Consider the following 16,054-nt stretch of genomic DNA (forward strand, 5'->3'; position numbering starts at 1 on the left):
CTGAGAACATCTTTTTGCACTTGGGGAGTTTGATGCAGGAGCATCCTGGGGTAGTTGGCTATGCTGCATGATTAAGGAATTTTGGTGGGGTTGAGTGGACCTATTTGAGTCTTGTGTAATTAATTTTGATGTATTTAATAAGTGTTGTAAGCCTTTAAAGGCATTTGGTATTTAATTCTTGTAAGAGATCGACTTGTGGTTCTTCAAGTAGTTAATGTAAGGAATATTTAATTTGTAGTTTACTGGGTTGACTTGTGGCTTAGATTGGTATAAGTAGGGCTTGTGGTGAAGTTTTTAGTCATTATTTATCCATCTTGGAGAAGAGGAGGTGGTAGAGGAGAAAATTTTGAGAAGGGCTGGTAGCTGAGGTTTGGGAAACAAGGAGATTGCTTGGTGGGCTTACGAGTACCAGTTGGATCATCCTTGGAGGTTTCTACCAGAGTGTAGATCTAGACTAGCTAGGGTTTGGATTGGATCTTGAGGGGTTTTTTAGAACTATCACTTGCTTTATATTTGGTTGTAACCAGGAAGGCCTTATAGCTCGACACTTTGCATGTAATCAATTATATCTATGAATAAATTATTGTGACTTGGCTTTAGATCTTGCATTGTTATTTATCTTCCATTGTGTGGTTATTTGATGGGGGCTAGTACATATCCTTTGGGGATTCTCCTACCTTGTACTGCATAAAATAACCTCTACAAGGTGTAGCATGAAATTAAGCACTAGCATCTAAAACCCATGAATCAGTGACACTTTCTAAAGAAAGAAGCAAAGCATCCCCTTTGTATTTGTTACTTACCACATTTGCCTCCTTATTCCCTTTTGGTTTATCTCCTTCATTATTCTTTCAAGTCCAATAATCTCACTTCTTATGCCCTAGTTTACCATAGTACCAACAATCTCTTGGTCCTCTAGATTGAGACCTCTTTCTCTTTGACTTTCGTCTTGATTTCCCATGGTTTCTAGAAATTGTTTCCTCTCTCAGTTGTTCTACCTTTGCTTTGTGCATTCAAAGCACTTCCTTGTGTAGATCCACCTGAGGTGCTCTATGAGTTTCTTCATTCAGAATAACACCAATCACATCATAAAAGTTTAGAGTATTAGATCCAGAAACAAAATTACTCACAACCATTACCAAGCCATTCCATCTTGTAGACAAAGAACACAAAATTAAGAGCGCCCTAATTTATTCATTGAAATTAATACCCATAGAAGATAACTACCTACTAATAATATTAAACTCATCTAAATGATCCACAATAGATTCACCTTCTACCATCTTTATATTAAATAAATGCTTCATGATAAATACCTTATTTGAAGCAGAGGCATTTTCATACAATTTTGCTAGGGTTTGCATCAACTCTTCTATGTCATTGCTTTTGTAATGTTAAATTTCATTGATGGTCTGAGGCATAATTGAATGCTTCCAAGTTCCTTTTTGTCTAAAATCTCCCAGTCCTCATTTGTCATAGTTCCCTGTTTCTTTGTTTTTCCTTTGAACGACTTCCATAAATCTTTCTGATAAAGATAGTCCTCCATTTGTATTTTCCATAACTGAAAGTTCTGCCTATTAAACTTCTTCACCTTCAACTTACCCTCGTCTACCATCTCTCCCACTTAGCCATGAGACTTTCCTATAGAGAATGACTAAAAAATAACTAGGCTCTGATACCACTTGTTAGGATTAAAATAGAGACAAAAATAACAATTACATGCAAATATAAACAATATCAGAAACTATTAAAATGCATACAAGAGAACATAAGACACCAAGATTTCAATGTGGTTTAACCAATCCCTGGGCTACGTCCACCAAACAACAAGTCCAATATTATTACAAGCTAGTGATTACAACCTGATTACAATCTGTAATCCCTTATAGCTCAATACTACCGCAAGAAACAATTATCGTATTACACATTATGAATATCCCTAACCCTAAGCACTTTTATACATGTATTTTTGCTTCTTTAGGGTTGTAATTAATTACAACATGTTGGCCCAAAATTCCCAATAAAATAGGGCCCAAATTATTTTTCAATCACCACAAACTAACACAAATGACCTGTTAGATGCTAATACTTTGCCTTCACTAGCTAGCATTGAAAACATTGGGCAACAAAATTAGCAAAATTGCACCTCATCCCTACCCAAAAGTACAATTGTTTAAGGTTGACATGCATCTTTTTGATATCGAGATGTGTAGAATATGGTGCACAACGTGCTTCCAACAAAATCAAGGTATAAAGATCGCCAGATGTTGACACATAAATGCACCCTAAGTGTCATATCAGTCCATTAGACTCAAGAAAATAACCTGAGAGCCTCCCCACAAGGGTACTTCTAGACTCAATCCGTACCCTCACCTCATGATACCATGTTTCACAAGGTGAAGCCTCCAAGATACGACCTCGCAAATCCACTCCTAATGATAAAAATGATATCTCATGTCATCTCCTACTCAAGGCATCCATGATGACATTTTCCTTCCCTTTGATGTAGTGAACAACAAAATCATATTCATATAGGAACTCCATCCATTGACGTCATTGTGTATTCAAATTTTTGTGAGTAAAGATATACTACAAGCTATGATGATTACTATGCAGCTCAAACCTATGTCCCAAAAGGAAATGTCTCCAATACACAAGTGCATGCACAATTGCCACAAGTTCTAAATCATGAGTGGGGTAGTTAAGCTCATGGTCTTTGAGTTTTCTAGACTCGTATGCAATCACATGATCATCTTGCATCAACACTGCCCTCACACCCTCCAATGGATCATCTATGAAAACCATAAAATCACCTATAGGATTAGGCACAACAAGAATTGGCATACTGGTCAATCACTCTTTTAGAGCCTCAAACATTAACTCACACTGATCCAACCAAACATACTTCTTCCCTTTTCATTGAAAGAAGTAATAGGATGAGCCACTCATGAGAAGTCCTTCACAAATCGATGGTAGTACCCTACCAATCCCATGAAACTATGAACCTTTGAAATATTAGTGGGCATCAACCATCCATGATAGCTTAGATTTTCTTTGGGTCTACTGCAATACCATCCCCTGTGATGATATGCCCCAAATACTTCAACTCAAACTGGAAGAATCCACATTTACCTAGGTTTCCATACAATTGATGGTATTGTAAGCACTACAACACCTGGCATAAATGGACCTCATGCTCCTCGACAGTCTTAGAATAGATTAATATGCTATTTAAGAAAAAAAGAACACACCAATCGAGGTATGTGTGAAATAATCCATTCATCAAACTCATAAACATTGATGGCACATTGGTTAACCCAAAGGGTACAACCATGAACTCATAATGCACATAGCGTGTACAAAAAGTTGTTTGATGAATGTCAACCTCATGAATTTGAAGCTGATGGTATCATGATTTAAGATCAATCTTCAAGAACACTCTTGCTCCCTTCATTTGATCAAACAAGTCATCCATTCTCGACAAAGGATACCAGTTTCTCACTGTCACCTTATTTAATTGTCAGTAGTCAATGCATAGATGCAACGACCCATCTTTCTTCTTCACAAAGATGACTGCTGCACCCCATAGGGACACACTGGGACAAATATGGCCCTTGGCCAATAATTCCTCCAACTATAATCATAGCTCACTCAACTCCTAAGTACTCATATAGTAAGGAGCTTGCAAAATAAGTTTCTCTCCTGGAATGAGATCTATACGAAAATCAATGTCGCATTCTGACGACATTCCTGGTATCTTATAAGGGAATATGTTTTTGTACTAAAAAACAAGTGGGTGATTATCTAGCATCACCTCATGGTTCTCAACCTCCTCAAGGTCATTGATAGATACTACAAACATCTAACATCCATGTCGCACACTACTTCAGCTCCTTAGCTAAGATCATTTGAAGTGAGACTGGCCTCTAGACCCCCACAAGTTCCACCTATTCACTTGTGTCATCCACACACTATACCAACTCACATTGACAGTCTATATTTTCCTAATGGGAAACTAACCAATCCATACCCAATATAATGTCATAAGACCCTAAGGATGGGATACGTATATCAACTATGGTGGTGAATGTGTCCAAGTCCAACACACAACCACTGACTATGGAATCCATAGTCACCTTGGAAACTGTAGCTAAATCAACTTGTCACCTATCAACATATTGTGTAGCAACTAGCCCACATCACTGAAAAAGGAATGGTGATGCACTTGAATCCATTAATACTATAAAAGAATTACTATGCAACATATTTGTAGCCTCAACTATGACATCGTAAACTACTGCAAAAACTCTGTGGGATCTGCCTACTCAACCCACGACAGGTTTAGACATGGTAGCACCTCTGCTGGGACCTAAAGATGTCTTTATAGGAAACTCCATTGATTTATGGCTGAGATGACTACATGAAAAATGTGCTCCTCCAAAACTGGATCTAGATCCACGTCCATCTTGGGAAGCACTAGAATATGGTGCACTCCCTCTGCTAGAGTTTTGCTAATTTCCCTGAGGTGGATGGCTCTACTGTGACCACTAACCCCGACTCTAGTCACGCCCCTTTCCTCCTATGATACTAGAATTTTGTCCACCCTTCTGTTGAGGAAATTATCATCACTATTTTTGATGATTGAGACCACCTTGGGAGGGTGTTTACTAAACTTGACCCTGTCCTATGACCTATGTTTGAGGGGGTGGTACATTCTATCCTGTGGTTCATGTATTGTGGCTCTGAGACTTGATCTAACCCTGAGCCCCCTAGCCACATTGCTCTTAGAAATTCTTGCCTTATCAATGGAAAGTGCAAGTGTCCTAGGCTAATGAAGATCAACATCCCCAATGATAGAGTCTTTAAGACCCCTAAGGAAATGTTGTGTGAGGAGTACCTCATCATAATGGTAGTTGGAGTACTATCTCAGCCTAAATAACCACCTCTCATACTGATCCACTATCATGTTCCATTATTTGAGCTCATGGAACTCATCAACATGAGCCTCTTGGTATTGTGGAGATAAGAATTTCTCCATGAACCTCTCCTCAAAGATTTCCTAGGTGAGATCCACTATATTGATCTGGGGCTTCTCACTCTCCATATCCCACCACATAGACCCATGTTCCCTCAATTGTGTAACAAGACAATGGGTATTCACGTTGCTTTCATATGGGTACAAGGAAAAGTAACTCCCCATATCCAATAAACATGTCTCAGAATTGAGACCTCCTCCTAAGCCATCAAACAATGATGGTTTAGACCTCTGAAGGTCTTGCATCATATCCATTCAGATGGATTCTCCATCATCTTGACCACAACCTCTCCTATGGTTACCTTTGGTACCAGGTGGTGTGCAAGAATGCTCATGTTCATGTCCACACTCTTCTTTTCTTCCATGTTCTGACATGTGGGAGTCTCCATGGTGAAATTCCTCTTCCTAAACATGGTCTTTTCAATTTTCCTCAACTTGAGATCCCAACCGAGCTATAGTCTCTTATAAAAAAGGCAATAGTGCCCTAACATCACCTTGATTGTTATCACCTTGTCCTCCTCCAAATTTTTGACATCCTTCCTCATGGTCTCTCTTCTTCATTGTTATTCCATCGATTGTTACCCCAACCACTAGATCTATGTGTAGGAGGCATTACTAAAGGAGCAATAAGATAAGGGTCAGAACCATATGTAACAATCATAAGTATCACAAGCATCAGCTAAAATAAGATACCAATATACATAATCAAAACAATATCATAGTGGGAGCATAACACAAAGATCCCAATATTGCAACATGGGCTTTGATAGATGTAATGCCCCACTTGGAGATTCGTGAAATAAGGATAGATAAAAGGCATTTTTTTTTTGAAGAACACACATGGAATCAAACACATCAACATGCAATCAATCAAAAGATCACAAATCAAATGATGAGTGCCCATAGGCCATGCAGTTTCCCAATCTAACCCCAATTAACATAGCTCAACTGACAAGAAACCAAGAGCTCGAGACTTGTAAGACCTCGATAAGTACATGCTCATATGATCATGTGTTGGCACACCAACCACACAATGATCATAAACAACAAGGGTTGGATGAGAAACATCTAAAATACAAGTATAACAATTCACTCAACCAACCTATATTCAAGAGTACAGATTCAACATGAGTCCCAATACAATGAAAATATAACAAGGGTTGGAAAGACATCCCTACAAATTAGCTAGATCCATGACCAGCTGTAGTGCCAAGAAAACCCAAGGAAGTGGGGTGACACACAAATTGAGGCAAAAACCAAAATGCCCAAAAGCCTCAAAATTAAAACCCATTAGGACATTGGGTACAAAAGTCACAAATATCAAATAAAATTTGGGTTTAGAGTCTGTATGCAAAAATGGCCAGCATAATGGCCTAAAACCCAAAACCTTCAAGTCCAAAAGGATACAAATGCTCATACCCACCCAACCATGTAGATATAGCATGTAGAAATAGAGGGGAACACTAGTTCTCAGCCTCCAAACAATTTACTACCTAAAAAAGACTCGAAAACAGAGCATAAACAATAAAACAAGAGAGCCCTGCCTCACAGCCAAAAGGGCTAAAATAGGAATGCACACAATAAACTAATCGCTCTGTGGTCACCACCAAAAATATTCACAAATAAAGGTCTCTCCGAGTTGGATCCAACGAACTTAACCTCATGACAATCCCACACCCATAGTTCCTATAGGGAACATAACAGTAAATCCTTGAAAGAGGATTTTGGAATTTGCTCTCCAAATTCCTATTTCATAAGTGGGAGTGAGGAAATATTCCCTTTTGGGATATATATTCACTTTTAAAAGTAGAATATAATATTAGGAAATTAACTAGCCCACTAAAACAAACTTTTATCAACCTAGCCAAAATTGTGTAATTCCAATTGAAAGGAATTCAACTACAACAAAGTTGTCAGGAATTAAAATAATTAAATCAAATATAAAATTCCCCAAAACTATAAAATCACAATATTCCTTAATAACTTTTGCGACAATGCGAACCTCTAAATGCACATACATGCTCATGGATGTAATCACATAATGCAAATGAGTCTATATTTATTAAATCACTGGAGGGTTTAATTAATCAGTTAATTAGGATATGTTGACCATATAGGGACAATATTGGCTAGGTAAGAATAGGCAAATCACTAACTCCATGTGCCACTATCATGGATATAAATTTTGCACATGAACAACACGATCAAGTACAATTGCATATAATAATATAGCCAAAACAATAAATGCATTAAATCACATTACTAACCATTTATTTAATCACATTAAAATAATCTATTTAAATCACTTGCTACATCATATAACATCCTAAGGAAAGAATGAAGTAAATAATCGTAGCATCAAATCATGGTATCTATAATCTAATAAGCCCATCATATAATCATAAAAAAAGTATATGTCTGAATATAAAATAACCAAATATCATCATTAAGCATCATGTCACATCAATAAGAATCATCAGGCAGATATGATCAAATTGAACACCATATCATCTGGCCATCAAGTCATCTCGAATGTCATCCAGCATGAGTAACAAAGTATCTCTTGAATCTAAAAAATAACAAGGTACATAATGCAAACACAAGAGGCACTACATGCATCTTTAACTGAACTTATCTTAAGTTTGATCTAGTTTTATATTGCCTTTCATGTTATAATGATTAGGGTGGTAAGTTGCAACTTGTGATGAAGATTCATGACATGTGATGCTTAATAAATCATTATTATATGTTGTTATATATTTGATTGATCCTCTTATGTGTTTACATGGATTATTGTATCTATTTGGAGTTATTCTTATGGATATGGGTATTGACCCATCTATTTGTAATATGTTTTCTTTGTCTTGAAATTTAATGATCAGATAAGTCAACTTGTGGCAGGTGATCTTGTATATAAGTAGCCAATGGTTCTTGTTTATGGAAAAAGGGGAAATGATTGAGAAGAATAGGGAGAAGGATTGGAGTAAAAGAAACCAAGGTAACTAAGGTCTATTGAAGTACCATAATTTTGAGAAGTAATCAGTTTCACATAGGTTAATGAAGGCAGTAAACATATCTATCTTGTAGAAATTGTATATTGATAATGGTGATGTAATATATGCATTTACAAGTAACTTGATGACAATCCAGTGATATTTCTTCCTCTAGTGTTCATTTATTATAGTTGTTTAGGCATATCTATTTGCAAGGTTAGATATTTCCTTCAAAGATTATTTTCACTTGACCATGTGAAGTGGTATTAGAGCACAATTCCACATCTAAGCATAACAAGCACTTGGAATCAGGTGTCTCTGATTGTCATGCCTTGTTGTTGTAGAGTGCAAAATTTGATGATCTAATCTATGTGACTAAAGGTTAGTGCAAGGTAGCTAGAGAAGGATTGGTTGCTTAGAAGAAATTGGATATCACATATATGAACTTAGTTTTGGGGTGGTCGAAGATCAAATCTATGCTATAATTGCAGAGGGTTGCACAAGGAGGATCGGTTGGTTAATAGTTTCCTAGTTACTAAATAAGCCTAGTTTTTTGAGGTAGATTGTTAGTGTTCATAGATTGTTAGATTAGATTAGGACAATAAATACTTGAATCTAATTGTCAAACTTGAGGTAATTAAAGGTAGACATCTTTATTAACATACCACCTAGAAGGATGAATCCTATAAGGTTAGAGAAAATGGTGGAGGATTTTAGAAATTAGATAAGGACTAAGATCCATAATTCTTTCAACTAGGCTAGAAGAAATATTGATATTTAAGATGAATTTGTTGAAGATTAGAGTTGAAGTCAAGATCGCTATAGAAGATGAAAGATTGTTAAAAGTTATGGAACAAATTGGTAAGATTCATATGATTGATGTTGCATGCACTTCTAGTTCTTTACATCTCAAGAAAGTGATAGATTAGATCAATTCACTAGAGGAATACTTTGAGCTTGAAGATGCTAGAGATCCATAGAGAGTGTCATGTCCCCAATTTTCGATGGCAGTCTGATTAATTAATTTGATTAACTTGGTCATCCAAAATAATGAATATTTGATGAGGACGACTAATTAATCATTTTAAATTAAATAAATAAATGATATTAAGTTAATTACTTATAAAGTTATTAAATAAATAAATATTAAAAGATAACTTTATATTTAATTAATTTAATAAAGTGACTTGAATTATAAAATATTTAATAAAGTCACTTAGGAGATAAGATCAAAAATGTTCTAGAAGTCTCTGGAGAAGATGGAGAAAAAAGAATAAATAGGCACCCCGGGGCTTCATTCTAATGAAGGCAGTTGTTTTATCTCTCTTGTTTTCAGATTGTGATTCAATCACAGGTGCATTGTGGAACCTAGGGTTTCTACAATTGTCACAGTTGGCCATTGAGAACGATAACTCTCAATTGGTACGCAATTTTGAGGGTGTGAAATATCATCTAAATTATTGCAGATTGGAGGTGACGTTATAGTCATTTCATCAGGGACAGAATCTGTGGGCTAAGGCCAAATCTGAGGATCATTGATTATTGGAAGGTTAGCTAGAGCAGAATTAATTGTCATTTAGACAAACTATTGCAGTATTGAGTGGAAATTCGAAGAGGAGCCGAGAAGAGAGTTAAAAGACAAGAATCTGATTGTGGTCAACATGTCAAGGAAATGCTCAAATTTTAAAGGACATTACTAGAAATGATTTATTTCCAGCAAGCAAAGTTTCGGTCACCTGTGTCGGCATCTTTTCTCATGATAATTTCGCCGTTTGTGGTCTAGCAGATATCGCAGGATTGAAGGTTTTGTATTGTAGATGAGCTCCTGTCATCACATCGAAGTTTGCCACACTTAAACGTATATATATATTGGTTGATCCATTTTAATTACTGAGGACACATTATCTCTGGAGTTATCAGATTTAGCAATCTATGAGCCGACAGCTACTACAGAAATCCCAATTGGGTGACCAGCATTGGCAAATCCGACAACACTTTCACACATTGTCAGGATTCCGCTTGGTGGCAGCAGCAACACCGTTTTCATCAGTCTAGGGGTTCGAAGATGAAGGTGGTTAACAAATAACAGATAATTTGCAGTGGACGCTGGAATTGGGCAAAGAAACCATCACGGGTCAACAGCTCCGATTTGAGATTGTGGTGACAATCGACAAAGAACCCGTGCGGCAGTTGGAGGGGAAAGCAGGTCAAGAAAATATGTAAGATCCAAGCCACCAGCATCCATCAGCGTTGGAGGTTGGGAAAAATTGCAAATTAGGATAATTTTGCAAGGGTCAGTATAATTTCTCCGCAAGTGGCAAATGCGATCTTTTCCAGATCAGGCGGAGTTCGATTGGAATCAAGACTCAGACAAATTCAGGTTTCCTCTTTGACATTGCTTTAGATATATATATATTATGTTCGGGCTCTGTATTCAATTATTAAATATTGAAGGATTTGCTTGTAATGAGAATCTTTCCTGAACATTGTTGGTTACATTGTTACTTTATGAATTTTGCTGGAGACAATACAAAATTAGCAAATACATCTCAAGTACTTGACAAATTGTTATAGCTCAGTTTTGGGCATAATATTAGTAGCACTTTAAGACAGGATCATTTCAGTGGTATCAGAGCTCGATTGCTAATTGTTTGACGAAATGTCAAACCCTTGAAGTTTTAGTATTTTGGTGTTTAAGAAGCAATAATCCTGTCGGGGTTATTTCAGTGGTATCAGAGCTCGATTGCTAATTGTTTGACGAAATGTCAAACCCTTGAAGTTTTAGTATTTTGGTGTTTAAGAAGCAATAATCCTGTCGGGGTTATTTCAGTGGTATCAGAGCGGTTTTCTTGCCATCCTGTGGGGTGAGAACCGAATTACATGAGTGATTAGCATTCCACTTCAACCAAGATGTATAGGTACAACACAAAGTCTCCAAGGACACAATCTTGGACCAATAATAGACATAGTATTCAGAGTCAGAATTGTGGAAAGGAGGACTATTCAGGCATTCAGGATGAGCTCAGAAAAATCAAACATAACATGTCTGAACTGTTGGTTAAGCACCACCGTATGATTGACAGGCTGTCTGACCCAGCTAAGATGAATAAATCAACAGGATTTCGTTTTGTCAAATCTTCTCACAAAGCATTGACTGATACAATGAGAGGTTTTACTAGGAACCTTAATGAGGAATTCGAGGAACAAGTGTGCAACCGGTCAGAGGTTTTAGTTCGGTCACAGGAAGAAGTGGTGAAGGATATTACGCTGATGGATAGTAACTATCAACTTGATACTCAAGTTGAGACAGTTGAATACGGGTTTCCCAAAGGTGATGTCTCAGGTACTCAAGGTAGTTTGGTTCCGACAGGCAATGATTACAGTGAAGCGAGTTCAGATGATGATAAGGATGTTGATGATGAGATACCTGGTGGAAATGAGCAGACATCGAGCATTTATGATTTTGCTGAGAGAGAGTACCAGGCTCAGTTAGATGCTTCGTCACATGCGAATGAGAATGGCAGTACTTCACATGATTTGTCCAGCCAGCTGAAGGTAAGCAAAGATAGTATTGTGGCTTCTTTATCTCATCATGACAGGATGCGGGAGATGTTAGAAGAGCACATCCAGATGATTCAGTTACAAGGAAGACATAAGGGAGTTCAGGCAAATTCTCCTTGTTGTGGCTTACATGCAATTGGTGAAGGAATGGGAACGACGAAGTTGAGCTATTTACATCTTCTATCAGATCGTGACCATCTTCTAAGCCTTGCCAAAGACTATTCAGATGCCTTGAGGAGGAAGGAGGAGGAGGTTGTCAAGCTTTCTCGCGAGCTTGAGGACACTCGAGCAACTTTGGCTTTACAGGACTGGGAGATACATGAGAATGAGCATGGCATGGAGCTAAGTTTAATTTCATCTGGCACGTCTAACACTCAGCTTTCTACATTTGACGGATCATATGTGGTAGCTGATAATGTTACGAGTTCATCTTGCATTCACATCCAGGATACAAGGACAATGGCAGACAGGTATGTGAAGTTAGTTGGTATTGGTCACATTACTCAGGTAAGGAGTTTGCTTGAGTTACCAGTTGTTTCTTGTTTACGGATATGGACTCGAGAATGTTTCAGCAACATTTGGGATTCAATTAACTGGAGATGTTTTAATGGTAGCAATGATTTCTTGGATGCTATCATGGATTTGATTAGCAAAATACACGGTGTTGTCTTTCCTTGTGCCAACAGTTTGTCCGATGTTGGTATTAGTCTTTATACACCGTTGTTGGGTTTGGTTCATATTTCCCGTCGACCATTCTTGCTGAAAGGTGTTGAAGATTTTTCATATTTGACAGTGTGTATAGATGAGTCCCAGGATCATTTTGGCCTTGATGACATCCAGGAGGATGAAATGGACAGTTTTGAAAACACAGCTTCTTTGACAGTTTCTTTGGGTACAGAAGAGCTTGACAGCAGTACTACAGCTTTTGACATTTTGGATATTGATATGGACCTTGGAGATGATTTGCCAGTTATGGATGGTAATAGTCTAGAATCCAGCGACCTGGAGGATACCCCTATAGACAACGCACCAGAAGAGGTTTATGGGAGACAGTTCAGCCAGAGCCATCATGTGACTAGCCAGTTGAAAGTTAGTGAGCAAGACATTGCTATCGCTTGCGAACATTTTGATACTGCTCGTCAGTTATTGGCTGTTACTGGTTGGGGTACTTCTATGACAGATGAGTCCAGCGGTGGTTACTTTTCTTTGGCAGAGATTCATGCCTTGCGTGAAGCTGTTCGGATTTTGAAGCAGGATTATTTACGATTGGTAGCCGACCGTGATCACTTGGTTGAGTGGGGGAGTACAGCCTATGAGGCACTCTTGGATCGTGAAGAGGAGGTGAGTGAGCTTTCCCAGGAGCTCATAGCGACTACTGAGGCTTTAGAGGACACACGAAAGGATCTACAAAAAGTCACAATTTCAGTTGAAGGAGGTGACCGTGGAGTTGGGGTATTTGCGGTCAAACCCAGCCCCAGACCCAGTTCATTTGTCTATTGAGGTAGATGACGGTAAGTACACTCCTACAGTTGCTATTGAGGAGCTTATTGTTGGAACTGACACACATGTTCAGGATTTAGAAGTAGCTGGTCCAAATAAGTTTGGGATACCGGTAGAGTCAAGTTTCCAGATTGATTCTTCTCAGATAGTTGATAGTGTGGTACAGTTGAGTATGCCACCCTTACAGGAGGACCAGTTGTGGTGTAAAGGGGAGTATGTTAATGTTTCCTCATATAATTTTTACTGCACTGAACCGTTCATGGAGTATTTGCTGGATAGTGCATGTGTTCATTTGGACTCGCATAAAGTGACAGAAGGTGTTCTCATCCAAGATACTAGTGTTATTTGCAGATTGGTTGAGAAGATTATAGGGGTCCTTGCTACTATGCTACCTCACAGGGATCTTGAGGAAGGGTTTGTTGAGCAGAATGCATGGGATCCTATCCAGCCTATAGTCACTCGGAGTCAGAAAATGGAGCCATCTGTTGATTCCCAATTTAGTGATGATGAGCCAGCAGCAGAGGTTGGAGGTTCTTATCGGCGTTATGTGGTAGGGTACGCTCGTCATTTTTCTTTTGACACAGAAATAGAAGATTTTATTTCACGCAGATGTAGATTGGCTCCAGTTTCTTACCATCCATTAAGGGATAGATTGGCACCATCTTTTGAAAATAAAATTGGTAGTAGCAAGTTACTTAGCCTGCAGCATCGACACACCCGGAGCAGTTTTTCAGAGATTGGATTTGATGGCAGTGATTCAAGTACCTATGGCTATTGTCATATCTATAGTGCAGTTGGGTGTAGGTGTCATTTGGACAGGGGTTTGAGTTTTGATAGAGTTGATGTTTCAGTTGGCTTGAGTTCTGCAGAATGTTTTCTTCTACCGACATTTACAGTTGGTTTTCAGATAATTTCATCAGAGTTGTCAGTTGTTTGGATGTTGAGTATAGTTTCTCAGATACTGGTATTGATGATTACTCCATAAGAGTATGATGAGGATTGGGATGATACACAGATTTGCATTTGGGATCCAGGCAGATTGATTGGTTCATGGTTCGGCCATTGCTTGGGGACAAGCAATTTCAGGAAGGGCGGACTGTCATGTCCTCAATTTTTGGTGGCAGTCTGATTAATTAATTTGATTAACTTGGTCGTCCAAAATAATGAATATTTGATGAGGACGACTAATTAATCATTTTAAATTAAATAAATAAATGATATTAAGTTAATTACTTATAAAGTTATTAAATAAATAAATATTAAAAGATAACTTTATATTTAATTAATTTAATAAAGTGACTTGAATTATAAAATATTTAATAAAGTCACTTAGGAGATAAGATCAAAAATGTTCTAGAAGTCTCTGGAGAAGATGGAGAAAAAAGAATAAATAGGCACCCCGGGGCTTCATTCTAATGAAGGCAGTTGTTTTATCTCTCTTGTTTTCAGATTGTGATTCAATCACAGGTGCATTGTGGAACCTAGGGTTTCTACAATTGTCACAGTTGGCCATTGAGAATGATAACTCTCAATTGGTACACAATTTTGAGGGTGTGAAATATCATCTAAATTATTGCAGATTGGAGGTGACGTTATAGTCATTTCATCAGGGATAGAATCTGTGGGCTAAGGCCAAATCTGAGGATCATTGATTATTGGAAGGTTAGCTAGAGCAGAATTAATTGTCATTTAGACAAACTATTGCAGTATTGAGTGGAAATTCGAAGAGGAGCCGGGAAGAGAGTTAAAAGAAAAGAATCTGATTGTGGTCAACATGTCAAGGAAATGCTCAAATTTTAAAGGACATTACTAGAAATGATTTATTTCCAGCAAGCAAAGTTTCGGTCACCTGTGTCGGCATCTTTTCTCATGATAATTTCGCCGTTTGTGGTCTAGTAGATATCGCAGGATTGAAGGTTTTGTATTGTAGATGAGCTCCTGTCATCACATCGAAGTTTTCCACACTTAAACGTATATATATATTGGTTGATCCATTTTAATTACTGAGGACACATTATCTCTGGAGTTATCGGATTTAGCAATCTATGAGCCGGCAGCTACTACAAAAATCCCAATTGGGTGACCAGCGTTGGCAAATCTGACAGCACTTTCACACATTGTCAGGATTCCGCTCGGTGGCAGCAGCAACACCGTTTTCATCAGTCTAGGGGTTCGAAGATGAAGGTGGTTAAAAAATAACAGATAATTTGCAGTGGACGCTGGAATTGGGCAAAGAAACCATCACGGGTCAACAACTCCGATTTGAGATTGTGGTGACAGTCGACAAAGAACCCGTGCAGCAGTTGGAGGGGAAAGCGGGTCAAGAAAATATGTAAAATCCAAGCCACCAGCATCCATCACCGTTGGAGGTTGGGAAAAATTGCAAATTAGGATAATTTTGCAGGGGTCAGTATAATTTCTCCGCAAGTGGCAAATACGATCTTTTCCAGATCAGGCGGAGTTCGATTGGAATCAAGACTCAGACAAATTCAGGTTTCCTCTTTGACATTGCTTTAGATATATATATATATTATGTCCGGGCTCTGTATTCAATTATTAAATATTGAAGGATTTGCTTGTAATGAGAATCTTTCCTGAACATTGTTGGTTACATTGTTACTTTATGAATTTTGCTGGAGACAATACAAAATTAGCAAATACATCTCAAGTACTTGACAAATTGTTATAGCTCAGTTTTGGGCGTAATATTAGTAGCACTTTAAGACAGGATCATTTCAGTGGTATCAGAGCTCGATTGCTAATTGTTTGACGAAATGTCAAACCCTTGAAGTTTTAGTATTTTGGTGTTTAAGAAGTAATAATCCTGTCAGGGTTATTTCAGTGGTATCAGAGCTCGATTGCTAATTGTTTGACGAAATGTCAAACCCTTGAAGTTTTAGTATTTTGGTGTTTAAGAAGCAATAATCCTATCGGGGTTATTTCAGAGAGTCAGGTTAGCACATAC

This window comes from Cupressus sempervirens, chromosome 7, assembly GCF_028749045.1.
Source record: "Cupressus sempervirens isolate cs-2001-9-10 chromosome 7, ASM2874904v1, whole genome shotgun sequence".
Lineage (NCBI taxonomy): Eukaryota > Viridiplantae > Streptophyta > Pinopsida > Cupressales > Cupressaceae > Cupressus > Cupressus sempervirens.